The sequence below is a fragment of the Psammomys obesus genome, unplaced genomic scaffold (assembly GCF_907164565.1).
Source record: "Psammomys obesus unplaced genomic scaffold, mPsaObe1.curated_primary_1811, whole genome shotgun sequence".
NCBI classification, from domain to species: Eukaryota; Metazoa; Chordata; class Mammalia; order Rodentia; family Muridae; genus Psammomys; species Psammomys obesus.
In genome coordinates this window covers 8019215-8038942 of record NW_026586173.1, presented here as the reverse complement: position 1 = coordinate 8038942, position 19728 = coordinate 8019215, and the positions used below count along the sequence as shown (strand labels likewise).

At 42.6% G+C, this 19728-nt stretch overlaps 1 pseudogene; it reads right to left on the bottom strand.

The window, feature by feature from the left end:
* The window catches only part of LOC129672050 (ADP-ribosylation factor-like protein 4A), a 143186-nt pseudogene that overhangs the window by 116929 nt on the left and 6529 nt on the right, over nucleotides 1-19728 (bottom strand).

Below are 19728 nucleotides of genomic sequence, written 5' to 3'. Positions count from 1 at the left end.
ATAGGGGGCTACATCTGGGATAAAAAGTAAACAAACTAATAAAAAAATGAAAAATTATAATAATAAAAAAACCAAATTATGTCTAATAAAACACACACACACATAAGTTCACACCTGCACAATCTGATTTGGTTCCTGCTTCAGTGTCTATGAGTTAACTACAAATAATAGTTGATCTTCCTGGAAAGTATAAGCTAACAAGGAATTTCTAAATCATAGAAGCCATATCCCTTTAGCAAAATCCACTTCCTCGGTGAAATTACTTCACACTGAAAAAGTGAACAAAAGAAAATCCACATATATGTACTTAAGAAATTGAGAAAATAATAACTGTAAACTCAAAAGCGGCTCTTGGCTCCTGAAGGACAATAATTCAGATCAGAAAAAGTCAGGCTTTTGCAGGGGGGTGTGTCTCAGTAGGGGTATCCAGGACTGGAGGGCACTCAAAATACTTTATTCAGGAAGGCAGCACACCCCAGCCAAATGCCGCTTTTACAATGACACATGGAGGTAGTCATTCTGCAAAGCACGTTTATTAGTGAAGACTTTCATGGTGTTAATACAGCATGCCTCTGTATTTTTTTATTTTTATTTTTCACTTTCTGTAGTGGATTGTGCTGGGTAAGTGTTGCGAGGGCCTAAGTTACTGGTGCTGCCTCTTGCCTGATGACTTGTGGGCTTCTGTCTCATTAGTTCTGTGGTTCCAGTGGCTGTTAACAGTAAGACTCTTCCATAAGTTTGAGAGAGACCCAAGTCTCACATTAGAAGTTGTTGAAGTGAAGAAATTCTCATTTTGTCAGAGACACAACATAGCTATTTCTCAGAGAGTAGTTAAGCTATACTTTACCCAAGCAAGGGGTTGTGAGCCTGACACCCGACAACACTGAAGCCATTGTTGGCTCATGTTTTTTCCTATAGCATGCTTGTCTCAAAGAATCATTATTTTTTCCTAGACAGCATTCCATGTGGCTTGTGAGAATAGCCACTCACTCTGCAGATCCTAACCTTCGGCACTTAAGCATTCAGAAGAGTCACACCGAGAGACTGTGTCTGACTTCTGTTTGCAGGAGATTCGGTCCACACAGGTGGACAGAATGAGCTTGTCCACCTGTATGCCTTGGAAAGACACTGTCCCACCATTATTGCATAAAGCCTAGGTCGTGGAATGGGTGTGTTACATAAAGACTAAATGTTGAACTCATAGAATGGTCCTGAAAAAAATAACACAGTGTGTGGTTTGTTTGGTTGCTTTTGTTTCTCCCCTTCACCACCATTTTTTGAAGAAGAAGGCTTGATGTCACTGATCCTTACAGTGTCCTGTGATGTTTATTGGGAAACCAATGGAATGAAGATAGTGGAGTAAAAATTGGCTAATGCTAAACTCATGCATGAGCTTAGACCCCCCCCCCCAGTGTCTTATGTTAATGGCACTAAGATGGTAGAAACTTAAATCCAACTATAATGGTTGGAGATAGGGCTTGGGGGAGGTGATTAGAAAGAGTAAAGGAGTAAAGTTATTAGAATGGAACTACCATGAATGACTCACAGCATATACAGACACAGTGGTTCCTTGTTTCATCACATCTGATGTTCTCTGTCTCTCTGAGACTCTGCAGTCAAGAAGGCTGCCAACAGAGATGGCCCTGCAACCTTGCATCTCCAGAACCACAAGTCAAAATAAGCCTTGTTTCTTTTTTTTTTTTTAATTTTATTTTTTTCTTATCAGTTACATATTATTAACTCTGTATCCCAGCTGTGTTCCGATCCTTCATTCCCTCCCAGTCCCTCCCTCCCTCATCTCCACCGTGCCCCTTGCCAGGTCCACTGATGGGGGGACCTCCTCCCCATTCATCTGATCCTGTTTTATCAGGTGTCTTCAGGACTGGCTGCAAAGCTCTCCTCTGATAATCAAGAGAGCGGACATGGGGTAAGATTATCAATCCTTGTTTTGAAAGACAGATGGGATGCGCATTGAACATTGACAGGAGTCTACTGAGCGCATTTGAAAGACTCTAACTAGCAGTGTTTTCAAAGCAAAGACTCATGACCAAACCTTTGGCAGAGTACAGGGAATCATAAGAAAGAAGGGGAGTTAGTCTGATGAGGAAAGGATAGGAGCTCCACAAGGACCAAATATACCTGGGCACAGGGTCTTTTCTGAGACTGACATGCAACCAAGGACCATGTATGAATGTAACCTAGAACCTCTGCTTAGATGTAGCCTGTGGTAGCTCAGTAACCAATTGGTTTCCCATAGTGAGGGGAACAAGGACTATTTCTAACAGGAACTCAATGACTGGCTCTTTGGCCTCCCCACCCCCCAAGGGAGGAACAGTCCTGTTAGGCCTTGTTTCTTTTGAAAGGAACCTGCTTCAGGCTTTCTTTATAGTAATGAAAAATGGGTTACTATACCAACCCAGTATTTGGAAGCTTGTGGTTATGTTAATATCTTCTGTATGTAATTATGCAGGTAAAGGCTCTTCTTTAGAAAGTTTTATATATATATATATAATGTCTTGCTGATTGTCCTAACAAAGATGCCAGAGGGTATACAACTCTGCAATGCCCTTTGTAGAAGACAAATTTGATATAGCGGGGAAAGGAGCAAATAAAGCTAGTGGGAGTGAAAAGTTGATTTGGGGAAGATGGGAAAATATTAAACAACTACAAGTGTGGACAAAGGACCTTAAGTTTCCAGGATAGATTGGCAAAAATTCTGAGGTAATGGTACTGGATTGGCTAAGTCTAACTGAAACATAACTATGTAGCTGCTATGGGTCTATTGGGAGAATATGTACCTCAGTCTCCTAATCCATATAGTGAACATGTTATTTATCCTCAGTTTGGTTACCAGTGTTCATTCAGGTAATGTATGAGAATACTTGGACATCAGTCAACGCATAACAGGTATCAAGCAGCTATCAGCCTTCTCTCATCTTCCTATAACTTTCCTGCTCACCCACTGTGACAATATCTGCTGGACTTCCTTCACAGTAGCTCCCACAAATTAGAATACTGATTCATTTTCCCTTTTTTTTTTTTTAACAAACAAAGTGGACTTACATATTTTAATGTAGGGCTATGTAGAGGAATTTTAATTCAGAACATGGCTGCTCTGGCAAGAGATAAAATACAAAGCACCTCTAGGTTTTTATAATCCCATTTGGCTAGAATACAGATACACCTTTAATCTCAGGAGAGAGAGGCAAGCAGATCTCTGAGTTTAAGACCAACCTCGTCTAGATAAAGTTTCAGGTAAAGAAAAGCTTAGGTCCAGCTGTCGTGGTACATGTCTCCAGAGGCATAGAGATCTCTGAGTTCAGGCAGTTAGGTTGAGCCAGTGAGTTGAGAGGCAGTGCAGTGGAGTTGAGTTTGTCGCAGTTCAGTTCTCAGAGTTCAGAGCCAGTTTTTACCAGGAGAGTTTTACAGAGAGAGATTGAAGAGAAAACAAACTAGACAGAGGTGAAGACAGAATGAGCCTGAAAATAAGAACGAGCCAGAAGATTAGGACAGATTGCTAGGGTTAGTTTAAGGCCAAGCAGAACAATTCAGTGAGAAACTGAGAGAAGCCAGTTTGAATCAGTCAACTTAGAAAGGAGTTTCAGCCAGACCAGTTAAGTTGAACCAGCCAGCAAGAGTTCAGAAAGAAACTAGAAAGGGTGAGCTTATGCAATAGTAAGTCTCAAGAGGCTGAAACATTCTAGGCTAGAAGCTCCCATGACTAGACCTTGAATACCAGGTGGAGGCAGTAAGCCTCTGAGAAGACAATTATATCAGGCAAATAAAGGTTACTTCACAGAGCTAAATGCAGTGAGATGCCCAAACCCTCCATTTTCAAGGCCAAAGGAACTTCATCTCTTCCTCACATAATACTGTCCAGATGCCAGAGGATGGGGAGAGTTCAGGCATCAGTAAGAAAGTCTGTCTTAACTGGAGTGCCCAGCCTTTGGGGGTTCTTTTATTTGCTGTTATTCAGTGAAGTGGATAACATCCTCAAGTCCATCATTCATCCTTTTGAATTTCCATCTTTATGCCAGGCAAGTCACTCAAAATAACAAGGACAGAGTTAAGAAATGGGACCTAGTTTAGAAGTGTGTTGACATGTTTCTTGTGAAACTTGTACTTTGCATTTGGTCCTGGACATTACAAACAAGAAAACAGAGAGAAATGGGCTCTGATTCCTGGTCAAAGGGAGGCTAGATTCATGATGTCAACTGGTAAGTACACATGACTGAGTGTTCTGGTAAGATGATAAAGGAAAATGTCATCTGAATCTGCAGTTGGAGGTGCCATGGAACTAGAGGAGTCTTTCAAGTTGGTTTAAGGTGTAATTAGAAAGAAAAATTAGGTAACAAGATTGCTTAAATAAAGCTTACTTTGCCCTGAGTCACCTGGGCTGTAAACTGGTTGCCTTCACTTTTGTGGACACTGTTAGGTCTAGTACAAGTTCTGGAAAAGAACTTGCCCTCGCCCTTTTCTGATTTAAGTATCTGCATGGATTATTAATTCTCCCTTGTCCTGCACAGCTACCTCTCAGTACCATAGGCTGAATTTCAGTAGTCATGGCTGCTTCTATCTCCCATCATGTACATCACATGCCCAAATATCATGTCTCTCTATTGTGAAGACTTATGACAAAGGATTGTCTATGTATTTCCTTGCAGCCTGGAAGTAACAGGTCTCTGAAGAGTGTTGACAGCATCGGCAGGTTAAAAATGTAGGTAAAGAGAGGAGAACATTTGAATAGGCTTGGTCTATTGGGATACCACCCAGAAATCCTCCCCCCACCACCTCCAGGGCTTTCAGATAAAGTATCTAGCATCCTTTTTGCAGCAGCTTTTCCCCTAGAAACAAAACTCCATGTTTTACATCTCCTTGCAGGCACCCAGCTGCTGATAAACCTGTCAGGAACAATTGTGTCCCCATGCAGATAGGCTGTCAAGCCTCCTGTCTGCTGGGGCTGCCACATTCAGGGTTGCTCCTTTGTCTGAGCAATTGAGATTCAGGAGAGTCTATTTCCTTCAGTCTCTTCCCTTGATGGTTCCAACAGCTTAGAACCTGACAACAAAGTGGCACAATGATGGATGTTGGAGCCCCGTGGCCCAAGAGAATGAGTCAGGGAGGCTAGGAGGCTCAAGTGAACTCCAGAGACTGATCTGCATAGTGGTGGCTGGCTGGGTTTACAGCCAGAGATATGAGGATGTTGTCATACAGACTGGACACACTAAGTAGACTAAGTTTGCCTTCAATACATTGTTTCTCTAGCCCTTGTTTTTTCCACCCTGCTTCTGAAGTAGAGATTATAGTGATCCCTGTGCTTTTTGGAGAAATGAGATGAAACGTGTACAGCACAGTTTGACCTAATACTAATAAACCATCAACGTGACATTGTCACGATGTCCTCCTTCTCTCCTTCCCATACCCAATAGCTTATGAAGCTAGGCTATGAGCCCAGGACACAGCAGGCTGGCTAGGAAGGAGGAAATGAGGAAATGCACTGTGGCCAGCTCTCCCTGAACAGTCCTCCTCAAGGCAGGCAAGAAAGCCTTTTCCTACTTCTATAGAGAAGCGGCACATTGTCCAGCTTCAGCATTTGGCATCATCCTTGCAGTGGTAATAAGGCTCAGGGATCAGTGGAGTTCCTCTGAAAAGGCTGGATACTGGCATCCAACATCTCCATCCAGAATAGAAACCACTCTCAGAACCATTATCGGTGTAACTTACTGAATTAACTAACTTCCCCTTGGTCCCGCTGCTTTTTAGAGTTGGGGTCAGTTTTTTTTTTTTCCTTAAGAATTTTTTTCTGTTTCTTTTTCCAGCTTCTTTTCTCTGAATCCTTCCTCTGTAATCTTTTACCCTTTCCTTGAACAACACTTTACATGACTAAGAGAGAGTTGGATATTTCTGTTTATTGTTTTTGGAATTTCAACTCATACGAAAGAGATAGGTCTTAGTGGAACATCACTGATGCTTGGAATGCTGCATTTGCCATCTAGGGAAGAAAATGATCTTTCTACTAGAGTGATGTGTCCTTCAACCAAAATAATAAGAAAGCTATTCTTGGTTCTTGCTGGTTTAATACTATAGCAAAGAAATATAACCAAACTGGTTGTCTATCAACAGATAAATGGATAATGAAAAATCTTGTACACACACACTATTTAGCTGCAAAGAAAAATAAAATTACAAAATTTGCAGGAAAATGGACAGACTTAGAATGTACAATATTAATCAAGGTGAAACAATCTTAGAAAAGAAAAAAACAAAAACCAAAATCAACAACCTACATTTCCTGTCATGTGATGATCCCAGACTCTACTGAGTATACCACAACCACCACCTCCATCCCTCCCACTCCCCCCCGACCTCCAACCCCCTGCCACCTTCCTTCTCAGTAATCTAGAAAGTTAGACTATGTACTGAATTAACAGCAGACCAGGCCAGAGAAGAAAACATATACCTATAGGTACAGTATAATATGTGGAGAGAACAAAAGAGGGTAAACATTAGGTCATGAGGAAGACGGAATACAAGTGGACACGTGAGTCATGAACGAGGATAGAAAGCTAGATGATAGAAAGCTAGATGCTTTTCTAATTGTACCTCTGTCATGGATGTTTCATTTTTCTGGTAAAGATATGTATTAGTGAAAGTGTAAACTCCAATGTGAAGCTCCATAGCTTCAAAATGAGTATTCCAACTGCATATCTAACTGTTTGTTGAGATGCATAGATTCTGTATCTGTTTGAGTTCCATGTGTATGTTCTTTTTATAATAAAGTTTTAATAACTTTTAAAAAGTAGTATTTCTGAGGTTTGGGGTAATTAGAGAGAGGCATTAGAGAGATGCTACTCATGAGGCATCTTAGATGATATCTTCATAGTTTCTTTTATTTTACCTTTTCCTGTGAGGGACAGAAACTGTTGGCTCTTACATTGGATGAGAGTCTCTTGATGTCTCCTTTCTGCTTTTGTATGGTGCTGGCTCATGAGATGTAGAGGGAAATATGCATGCCAGTTTCACCCTACGGTCCTTTTATTAGTCTATGCAATGTTGTTGTAACACAAATCCTGAAACTTGACACATTATAAAGAAATGAAGTCTGATTAACTGTGCTTTTGAGACTGAAAGTCCTAGATAAAATGGGCTTATCTGTTTGGCATATGAGTGATACTCTGTGTCACACACAAAGGAGAAGAGGGAGAGGGCTAGGTGTAGAAAAAGCCAATCTCATAGAATAGCTTTGCTTTGTAAAAACCTGCTTTATAAGCTCGCATAACATCAGTCCCTTCTGGAAGTGGTAATCCCCATCCCTCCAGTGAGTTACCTAGCCATCCCCCATTAGATGGCATCCTCTAAGGCTTCACTCCAACAACACACTGGGAAGCAAACTCCCAGCATGCTAAACAACTTTTCACAGGACCTATCCAAGCCATGGGATGATCTAATCCCTACCCTCCCCTCTCTCTCACTTGAGCACACCACTTGGGTTGGGTTCTTTGTAACAGTAGCTGGCAGATTTTCATAATTTTTTTTTGAAAACAACAGTCCCAGTTACTATTGGATCAATATTATTGTCCACATTCCCTTCTTCTCTACAAAAAGCTTCTCCAGGGAGAAAACTCTCTTTACGTAATCTGTATTCACAAACATTTGGTTTGTAAATGAGTTTTGCATCCTTCCTTTTCTTGCTTGAGATCTGATGCTCTCTGTAAAGGGCACATAGCCTGTGGCTGCTACTGGGGCGACATGTCCTCAGATTCTCTTATTTTCTTTGCTGCAAGCCAGCCTACCTTCTTTTAGACTACAAGTAGGTGTGATAGGTGTGATTGCCCTCACAAAATCCTGTTCAGCAGGAACTCATCCCTTCTCTTCCACAGTCTCACACTAGATGCAAGGGGATGAAAGCCGAGAGCAGCTTCGGCCCAGCATAAAAGGCTCTCATCATGGCTAGGACTCTGCCTGAGCTGTGCATAGAACTGCAGCCCAAACTCCACCTTCAGAGCATATCGACACTGTGGGATGAACAAAAAAGGGAAGAGGGTGGCCAACACAGTTGGCTCACTTTGCTTTGTGGTCTCCTTCATTCTGTCTTTAATCGCTATTGACATTGAAGAAAAAGGAATTGGCATGGGAGATGATCCTACCTCATGTAAGTCCTGGTAAGAATAATGTGTGTTTCCTGGTAAAAGTAACTTCTTTAAACTCATTCTCCTGCACTGTGTTTGAAGATGCACAATATTTATTCACCTGAAATGTGTCATTTAATGCCTCAGAGACCTCTGCGAAAATGTAGATCCCCTAAGTCCCACTGATTCAGTTTCATAAGTATTTCTGGGGTGAATCCTGGGAACCTGTGGTTTTGAGGGCTTTTCATGGCTAAGAAAGCACTCGACCTCTGAGCTGCATCTCCAGTCTTCATTATTATTACTTCCTTTGAGACAGGGTCTCACCACGTGGACCAGGCCAGCTCTGACCCCACTAGGTTAGAGCTTGCACCACTAAGCTCTGTTACTTGGGCTCTGTAGATGTGATCACATCCCTGGATGTTAAAGCTTATTTATTGATTACTTGCTAAGTGCCAGGCTTTTCTGTGGGGTCTATTTTTTTCTATTAAACTTCAAGACATTTGTAATCCGAGTTGGGTATGGTTGTGAACACCTGCAACCTCAGCATTCAGGAAGTGGAGGTGGAAGTTGATTGAGTTCGAGACACTTTAGGCTAGTGAGTTTGGTGCCAACCTGAGGTACATTGTGAGACCCCTCTTCGAAACAAAAACAAATAAACAAGCAAAAAAAAAATCACTACTTTGCAGTCACCTTAAAGATTTGGTACTATTAATACTTCTAGTTTACTGAGAAGGGAACAGACCCCAGGAGATATTTACCTAAGTGTTGTACCCTCTCTGACTTAAGAGGCCTCTCTCTCTCTCTTTACTTCTCTTGAAATCATGAGAAAGCCTGAGATTTAAAAGCAGAAGCCTCCAATTTTCTAAAGGTTGGAATCATTCTTGTGTCCTCTTGAGGCTCACTTTCTTCTGAAATGGAAATGGTGTGAGAAGCGCTGCTGAACTACAGGGGCTGCATATGGTATGTTTATCCTTTGTCATGACTGTTCTTGGATTTCATTGGTAGTTGTGGACTCTCCCAGGAAACCCCCTGCCCTGGAGGACTGTGACTCTGCTGCCCAGTGATATACTTCTCTCTTATCAACGTGTTCCCTGGGCTCTGGATACTATTTCCTGGTATCCCAGATCACATTGCCCTACTGGGGAAGCAACTCTGCAGAACTCAAGTTTCTACCTGAGGACTACACCAGGTAGAACATGAGTAGGAATGGCCACAGAGGTCGGGATGTGGTAGCAGGAGAGAAGAAGAGGCTCCTGAGACAGAGATACCTCCCTGTCTCACACACTGAGGAATGGTCACTAGGTACTAGGCAGGGAGTCAGGATCAGCAACAGTGGTTAATGCCCTCTCCCTCTCACTAAAGCCATCTCTCCAGCCCCCTTGTTTCTTAATTAGACTCACTTCCCATTCCTCTTGTCCAAACCAAAAGGAGGGCTCTTCTACTCTCAAATCACCACTAGCCACAAAACAGAGAACATGGACAGTGCCTTAAAGCCCCAGCAGCTAACCAACCGTATGATTTTCACTAGGTCACTCAGCTGCAGTGGTAATAGTTTAAAGTGAGATGCCCATGGTCTCTACAATGTACAATGCATATGACCACTTCCCTATTGGGAGCAGAATTGCATGACTCTTAAGTTAACACCAAGTGCAAATAGTTTTAATATGTCCAACCCTCACATCTACCTGTTATCTGAATAGCTTCCTCTTCTAAATAAACCTTTTGCTCGCTGATCTGCTATGCACCTGTCTATTAATTCTTCCATCTAGGGTACCAAGAATCTGGACAGGAAGATGTCTGACCTGCCTGGTCCCTCCTCCTCAATGCCAACTTTAAAATATCTCACTCTGCAAATAATAGTACGTATAAGGGTGCTCCAGGGGTTCACATGTCTTCTGTCAGTTCTCTTGAATACTGTTTTCTAAAATTAACTTATTCACCCTACATCCTGATCGTAGCCCCCTCCCTTGTCTCCTCCCAGTCCCATTCTCCCTCCCTCTTACCCCCTATCCTGTTCCTTAGCCCTCAGAAACAGGGAGCCCTCCTCTCATACCAACTGATCCCAGACTATCAAGCCTCTTCAGGACTTCCTGTATCCTCTTCCTCTGTGGCCTGGCAAGGCCGCCTTGCCAGGGGGAAAGTGATAGAAGAGCGGGAAACAGAGTTCATGGCAGAGACAGCCATTGGTCCCCTTACTGGGGAACCCACAAATACTGTTTTTATTTTAGCCTATAACATGCTATTGATTGTCCATTTCTCTGTCTGACTGCTTTTCCTTTGACTGGAATGTGGTATCTTCTAAAAGGTTTCCCAGCACTTCTCTCAGGTAAGAACACTTCTTACATAGTTACTAAATGGTCCCATTCACCTCACTCCCTTGAATACTTCATGCTGTACTTGGAACATAATAAACATTCAGATATTTATTCTGAATGGAACCTTTGGAAAGGTTCCCGTTTTTTAAAAATTCTAGTTGCAGAGCTAATTGACTCCAATTTGGTGAGACAAAAGCCATTCAGATTCAGTATGTTGCAAACTGACTTCATCACTGTCTGCTCCTACTTCTGTTTGTTACCATCTATAGCTATCACAGCTAAAATGCATTCCGGTGCAACCCACATCTATATTTTATCTGCCAATGAATCTCTGTTTCTGCTGCCAGGTATGCCACAATCAGCAGTCCCTCAGTCTTGCATCCTGGACCACCAGAAATGCCTGTCTAAACAAGTCGTCTTCTTGGGTAACCATCTTCTGCAATGATGTCAGTGTTTTAGTCCTAAGAATGCAAGTCTGATAGTGGCGTGGCCTTACTGACACTACTAGTTATTTCTCATAGGACATGGGAGAAGGTCCTGGCCCTTAGTGAGGCAGAAATAATTTAGCTTGAGGTCAGTTTTATCACTTGCTGCTGTCCTTCTGACACTGGGAGCCCCAATGTGTTCAGTTTTGCTGTGCCCTGACCCTCAAGCACCTGTGCTGACCTGCTAACTGTGGATTCTTTTCATTCCTCTAGATATCACCTCAATGCACCATTCTCCCTGAGAGAGCCTTCCCTCTGTATCTCCTTACTAACCACGTATGATAGACACTTTCTCCTTTGATGACACTGACAAAGAAATTTAATGCCCTTTGCTCTCTTTTTGTTTCCCTTGACTAGACTGCAAACTCCACATGATCATGTACTTAAGTTTTTTTTCTTTCATTTTGTGTGCACAGCACGTGACTTGGCACTAAGGAAGTACTAGATAAATGTTCTCAGAAATTTTGAGTTTCAAACGTGTGAAAGTAAAACCCAGATACATAAATGCAGAGGTTGGCTGTAGACACTTCATTCAGAGAGGAGAGGCAGGCTCCTGCACTTTAAGACAATATGTGAGGACCACTGGTGGCACGGCAGTGGCCTTCACAGGTCTCAGTGTCGGGCAAGAATGGTGAGGGACTGTCAGTCTCAGCTACTGGACTTAGAGGTCCATGGCTACTCTTGTCTCAGATAATCCTTTCAATGGCTGCTCCTAGCCTATGAGTGAGTATAGCATACAAACCAAGGCAGGGCTGTCCCTAGAGGTTGCCTTACTCCTCAGACATGTGACTTTGGTTCAAAGTCATCTTGTTTGCCATGTTGGATTCTCTTAGGATCTCAAAAATAATCTGTGCTTTTTCTTCCCTTCTTCTGTTATCTCTCTTCTCAAGAATCAGATCTGCATCCAGGTACAATACTTCTCCAGCACTTTCTTTTCCTTCTTGTATTCCTCCATAATCTTTCTGTGTGAACTTTATGACTTCTAGTCGGGGAACTCAAGTGATATCACTTAATATAAGGTTTCACCCAATGTTAGGTTTCACCCAAATTTCAAGCTTATCTACACTGAGCATGTTTTAGGGATCGGGTAATTGTTTTTGGCTGAATCTTGTGGATCCAGCGAAGCTGCCCACAAGCCACAGTTTTATCAGTTACTCCAGTTGCCACCTAGTTTCACACAGTTCCAGTTGACAAGCATGGTCATGCTTTGAGTTTCTGAATTTCAGAATCAATTTGGATCATGTAACCATCAGTCCTCAAACTATATGAGCATTTCTCTTTCACCAGTGGACAGATCCTTTGGGAAAGGACTTGGAAATCATAATGTCTCCATAATACTGCAGCCAATTCATCACTCAGTGGGGTTGGGGCTGAAACTGGCCCAGCATGGACAGCTGAGCAGGGTTTTGTGAGTTGGAATGCCCCTTCCTTCTTGCCTTGTAGCTGCTTCTCAGAATGTTAAGTAGCATCCTGTGGTGGTTCATCAGTTTTGTCCCTGGGCTCACGATAATCCCTTAACCATCTTCATGATCCCCTGTTAGTGCAAGTTCCTTGGCTGGCTCTCTGACCCTTGAAGTCTTAATGAATTGTGGCAATTAAGCAGGGCCACCTGGCCTATGTTGTCTGGGCTCCACCATCCAGTGGAAACTGTCCAGCTCAGGACTGTCATTATGCTTCCTACCCTTGGCTTTGACCTACAGAGGAAGGCCTCTCTGAACTTGCTGATGTGAATCCAGTGCCTTTCTCTAGCCTTACTCACATGTGTCCTCAGAGCTGCTTCTGGGTCTCCTAGTCTCCATTAATGATAATTTGTGCAATTCAGCACATCCACTTCTTTAAGTTCCTTTATTTCTTCATTTATCAACTTCTAGGATGAAGTCGGGCATATCCAGTGTGGAGAGAGCAGTGTGCTGAGGACTAAGCCCTGATTTCCAGTGCAGGGAGAAGAAACCTCTGTTTCAGGTGCTTTGTGTCATCCCTCCTGCTGCCAGAGGGTCTCCACAAGCACCCTGGTTTTCCTCACGGGTGTTTCCTCCAATAATCTGTTTTGTTTCTAATTCCGTTTTAGCATCTTTCCCTGCTTTGGGGACTTAAATTATAGAAATGTCTGCTATCTCACTAAACTTGTTCAATGACTTTTTTTATATTCACATTTTCTTTTTCTTATCTTTTCTTTTTTTGCATGACCAATAAGTTTATTGTCTTTATGAGAAAAAAAAATCTTCATAGAAAATTGCTTTAGCTCTCAGCAGCGAGTTCCTGAGCTCTGAGGAAGCTTGCCTTCTTTTGAGCAACCCCATCTTTCTTCTGGGCAAGGGACATTTTGGGGTGGTTCCACCTCTTCTTTCGAGGCTGCCGGACCCCACCCTGACCCCTCGAGTGGAACGAGAGGGAGTCGCTGGGGACCTCTCACTTACTCTACACCTCTCATGTCTCTTCACTGTGCTAGACTAGCGACAAGCTCAAGGTTCTTCTTTCCCCGCTTATTCCTCCAAGCCTGTTCCCTTGGCTGTGGTTTTGCTGGATAGTGGGTAGGGACAGTGGGGATCTCATTCATCCACTCATGCACCTCATTAATTAGACGATGAAACATTTGGCTACCTTAAGAGAGTCATAGTTACTCCCGCCGTTTACCCCTGCTTCATTGAATATCTTCACTTTGACATTCAGAGCACTGGGCAGAAATCACGTCACATCAACACCCGACACCGGCCTTTGCGATATAGTCACATTTCTGTTTTTAAAAGCTTTATAAACTTTATTCTAAAAACCCCTGCAAATAAACAAAAAAATCACAACAAAACTGAGAAGACCTAAGTCTGTACTTAAAAGATTAGAATATTAGAAAAGAGGACTGGGATCCTGACATCATAAAATTCTTGGTGCTATGGGGCTTATTAGAGAAGGCTCTCTCTCAGGAGCTGTGTTTGGAAGGAAACAGTGGAAGAGCACAACCACAGAAAGAGACTTTAGTCTCTCTTTCTCTCTCTCTCTCTCTCTCTCTCTCTTTCTCTCTCTGAGTGTGTATGTGTGTGTGAGAGAGAGAGTACACATGTGCAAGCGTGCATATCCATGTCAGGATGACTTGGTTAATGCAGACCCAGACTGTGCGGAGGCCATATGCAAAACAACAACGCCAAAATGGAAAGAAAATTCAGCTTTGATAGCCTCCAAAAAATTGCAAATTTACAAAAGTTAGAAAAGAAGCTTTTTTTTATTTTAGTGCACATTCATTTTTTTTTCTTTTGAGGCTAATTATTATGCTTTTGTTCAATATTAGTTGATGATGGGGCCATCTTATTTAGTTAATTATTTCTAATTTAGTACTTGAGCCCTTTACAGGTCCCTGTCTTGTCCTAAGAGGAGGCAAGAGAAGGATGGAGGGGAGCTTTGTGTTTCCCCTATGAGCAAAGTCTGCTTTCACACAGCCATTAAGGCAAAGGAAGGAAGAAAAGAGACAACTGTAGGGCCCCTGAGCTGAGTGGCAATCTTCTAGTGCCCAGACCTCCTCCCTGCTCCTGCCAGCTAGGGTCTGTGTCCCTGGAGGATTCTAGCTGGAAGCAGAGATCACTGAGCAGTGAAAGCGAAATAATGAGGCCCCTTGTCTGTGACTGTTCTCTTCACATCCGACAGCGACCCTGCAAGCTCTGGCTCAGCAAACATCTCCCCCTGCTTGGCTCTGGCTCCTGCTCTTAGCACTCATGGTGTCCTCCCCTGCAAGGCCTTGATGCCTTGGCTGCACTGGCTCTGTGTGAGAGGGAACTGGGGAAGCTGGCAGCTCCAGCGGCATGTGAGCATGAGCCCTGGGAGCCTGCTCGGGAGGGGGAAGGTGTCTTCATTCCATATGCAAGTCACTTAATGAGAAGGCTGCATCTGCTTTGCAGCCCCCATTCCGGGGAAGGCTGCCAGCTCTCCTTGTGGGTGGCTGGAGTAAGCCTGGCCTGCACACAGACTCCTCCAGCTATCTGAGCTCTCAGGGACTCTGCAAGCGATTCCTGGGGGGTGGGGGGGCAGAAGTAAATCCCTGGGAATGGAGGGTTTCTCAAGCCTGTACATACTCAGGGGCTTGAGTGTGTGGGCTGGCATGTGATCCCACTCAAATCCTGATGGTGCTAGGGAGATCTGTTTCTCTGGGTCCCTTTCAAACATTGATCGTGCCTGTTCAGTCTGTCCCTCAGGTATCCTAGCTTGCTTTTTGTGGCTTAAATAAATCACTGACACAGAGCAAATTTGGTAGGAAATGGCTTATTTATCTTACAGCAAAGTACCTGGAGGCAGGAACTGAAGCAGAGACCATGAAGGAATGTTGCTTACTGGTTTGCTCCTTCTGGTTTGCTCAGCTACCTTTTTTATACAGCCCTAGACCACCTGCCTAGAGATAACACCGCCCACAGTAGGCTTGGCCCTCCTATATCAATCAGCATTTAGAGACATGTCTTATGGACAGGACCACGGGGCAGCCAGGTTTGGGCAATTCTTCAGTTGAGGCTCCTTCTTCCTAGGTGACTCTAGGTTTGTGTCAAGTAGACAGCTGAAGCTAATCATAATTAGCTGGGTTATAGCAAAGCAGTAGCTCTTGAACCAATGGCCCCTACCTTTCCTCTCTAAAAGACTCTGGGCTCTTGGAAGGATCAGAGGGGATGGAAAGAATGGCTATTGAGATGAAAAGAGCCCCAGTGCCGAGCCCTCTGGGTGCCCTGGTGGCTTCCATTCTTCACTGTTTGAAAGTCTCCGTTCTCAGCCTTTGTTTTAGCATTCTCTGTCCCTACCTCCTCTTTCATGAAACACTTTAGATGATACCCAGAACATCTGCTCAAGGAACACTAATTTGTTTTTTCAATTTTAAAAATACAGAAAATTACCAAAAACAATACAACTTGAAAGCCTATCTTCACCATCCAAAAATCAACAATTATTAGCATCTTGTCATCTTTGTAGTACTCATTTTTTTTTGAAAATTAAAAAGTTACAGAGAAAATGGAAGTTTCCTTCAATCCACATCCTTTGTTCTGTTGTCTTCTTGTCTCCGCAAGTCAGACATTACCATCCATCTCTATGGTTTAAAGCGTGCTGATGTCCACATGTAGACCTCACACTATCTCCAGGGGGCATCTCTGGCCACACTTTCATTTCTTTAATTGTTAAGCATTAGTGTACTGTTAATGTATTATTAAATATATTAATTTATCTTTGTGATATATTCACCTACTTAAACATATTTTTATTTTTCTCAATGTGTTATTATTAACATCAATGAAATGTAGCCAGAGATGACTCAGTAGTTAAAAGTCCCTGCTGTTCTTTCAGAGGACCAGCATTGAGTTCAGTTCCTAGGACCTGTGCCTAGAGGCTCACAACTACTTGTAACTTCAGTTTCAGAGGATCCAATGGCCTTTTCTGGCCTTCACTGACATTTGTACATGTGTGACGTACACACACACACACAAATACACACAGACACGAAGAATGTATGTGTGTGTATACGGCTATATATCGCATATATTTTTAATACATAATTATTTTTAACATTTTTAGGTGAGTTTTGTTGCACCAGTATGCAGGATTTTTTTCCGGAGGTACTCCTAGGTAGAACTGTTAGGCCATAAAATATGCTATTCAACTTTATAACCTATATCATCCTTGCCCAAAAAAAGGATTTACTGCTTCAGATTTCAATGGAAGTTTTTATAAGATTACCATTCCACCAAAATTCTTGTCAACACTCAATACTGTCCTGCTTTCAATTTTCTGAGAACCTGTGAGAAATTATGTCTCATTGTTGCCTCCATTTGTTTTCCCGTTAGTAATGATGGCCCAGGGTTATGCAGTACTTTTATGGTGCCCTCCACAAGCTAAGCAGTATACATAGATGGACTCACTCACCATCATTTCACAGCATGTCTGTTGCTGTTGTTTCTACTTTATATATCATAGAAATGAAATTAAGTGACCAGTCCCAGGTCTCACATGATCTTGCCAGGAGTGACCCCAAATATGCATCATGGCAGAATCCTGGACCCTGGTCTAGGAGGGCCACAGCATTTCTGCATATATTTATGAGTCATGCAAATTCTCTTCTGTGATGTTTTTTATAATCTTAGATAGTATTGAATTGATAGTTTATCTTTTTTCATTCTTTAAAAAATTATGTAGCTTTGACAATCAATTCAGTTTCGATGATTTTACTCATGCATCATTGGTCATCCATCTTTACTTAATGGGTTTGCTCGCTTTGTTGAATAATTAGTGGGTCTTATTTATATTTACTTATTTGAGAGAGGATAAAAGGTCTACCAATGCTGCCTTGTCTGCCTTTGGATTCCTGTGGTCAAGCAGTCCCATTCTCCCCTTCTCCCCCCAGCAACTGAGCAATTGGGACTATAGTTTGCATTACTTTTTTGCTGAATTTTTCTTTTAATTATTCTCCATTCCTGGACCATGCTGCCACATTTCACTGTGCCCTTGTCCTAGTGACTTCTCTCAGAGGATGTCCATCTCTCAACTTCTTGTGACAACTCAGAAACTGCTTCAGCAACCACTTCCAAGGTCCCTCCCCACCTGCATATTTTTTCTGGGTTTTTAAGCCATGGACACAGACTCATGACTCCATCATCCTTTTCAAGGAGCATTCCCAGCACATTTTTAAATCATGTAGGCTTCTTCTAGTTTTCTTTTTTTTTTTCCTTATATTCTACCAGGAAACAAATTGTACAAGTTCCTTCAGTATATAGTCCTACAGCTACTGCCACAATCTTGATTGCTCAGATCTGTATCCTTGCAATAAATTCGAAATCACTGTTGCAAAAATCAGTTCCCTTGGTGAGTTCCCATTTTCTACTGGTACATTCTTTTTATTAGCTCCCTCTTTCTGACAGAGGTCCATCATTAACTTGCCTTTAAATGTGTTTAAAATCAAAACACACCTTTGTTCCTGTCAGCCAGACCAGCCTCTCCCTGACAAAGGAAGCTGTTTGCAGTTCCCTTTAAGTTTGATCTCAGGGTACTACAGTCTTTGCCTGGCTTTCTTCGTCTCCTCTTCTACTGGAGCATCTATCTGTCTCACCACTCCCCCTCTGAGGAGTTTCGCTCCATTTTCTGCGTCTGTGCTATTTTCCGGTATGTATCGTGGGGATCACTCATTCAGTACTTAATCAGATGTTGCCTTGAATTGTTACCCAGTGGTTTCATTATGCTGGATTGTCAGGTTCTGTAGGAAAGGGACCGACCACACTTGTATTTCCTGGCTACCACTCAGAACCCCTTGCAGGACACAAGGTGCACACACACTCACACAGCAAGAGAGAGAGAGAGAGAGAGAGAGAGAGATAGAGAGAGAGAGAGAGAAAGAGGTTAGTAGTAGCTTTGTGTGAGAGAAGGCAAGCACCCAGGCACCTTTTACTCAGAGAGAAATTAGCTCACCTCCTCTCCACTCCCACTTTGGTGGGAGCTGTTTCCAAGGCTGTGTGGGGGTGGACAATCTACTTCTTCTTTTGAAAGTATAGGGTTTAGCACTGTGTTCTTAAGCTATTTTGTGCAGAGAAACAAAAGGCTGCGTTTCCAGTTTCATCAATACAATTATACAGATCCTCACATTCCCCCCCCAATCTTTCCCCAATTATTGAATGAACTCATGCCTGAGATATTAGGAGAGAAGAGTGAAAGAGAAGCCGATGAGAAAAGCCTGATGAGGAGAGTCATCTTCTAATACAGACTGAAAATGTAGTGGTGACTGTTTCAGTAGCTAGCAAAAACAAAGATGTCCACCTCCACTGCAAGCAGGCCTTTAGTTAGCACCTGCTGAGTGAGTGGGTGAGAGAGGCTGCCGGGGCTGTGGTACTTCAATTTTTCCATATAGAAATAGAAAGAAAAAGAAAGAAAAAGTTCCTAAATCTCTGCCCTTTTCTTTACTCTAAAAGTAAATATTATAAATGGCTTTTTTGTTTTGTTTTGTTTTGTTTTTTTGAGACAGAGTTTTCTCTGTGTAGCCTTGGCTGTCCTGGACCCTCTTTGTAGAGCAGGCTTACTTCGAACTCACAGACACGGCCTGCCTCTGTCTCCCTGAGTGCTGAGGCATATACCACCATGTCCAGCTGTTATAAATAGCTTTTATTTTGTTTCCTTTTATTGTAATGTTTTTGTTGTGCTGGGACTGAACCCAGGGCCTTGTGTATGGTAAGCAAGACAACCTACTCACATTAAACCCATGTACTTGAAAGTTTTGAAGAAACTTTTTTCAGCTTCTCTAAATGGTGTGTGATGGGTCCTACCCTTTTCATCCACCAGTTAAAAGGGCTCAATCCTCCTGCTAAACCTATCTAACATTGACAGAACTCTGCACCCAGCTACCTCTCAGAGGCCACAGGCTACATCCCAGTGTTACGGTTTCCTTCCTGGATGTTCCCTTGCCTACTTACTTGAGTTCAGCCTCTTTCATGTATCTTTTAAACAGCCAAACCTTGGGGGTCTCTTTTGAATATGGTCATGTGTGACGTGTCCTAATGGTGGCAGTTTCTGAGAACTTCATTGTTAGATAAAGTATTGTTGTGTGAGCATCATGGAACTATACAAACACAGACAGTCTGGTGTCAGTCACTCAATTTGGCCTCTTGAGGTTGCAAGAAACCCAGGAAATACCAGCTGAGAAAGCTGTTTGCTTTCTTACTATGCAACCCTGGCTGGCCTGGAACTTGCCTTGTAGAGGCTGGCCTTGGACTCACAGAGATCCACCTGCCTCTGCTTCCACAATACCTTTTATCTATCTATCTATCTATCTATCTATCTATCTATCTATCTATCTAT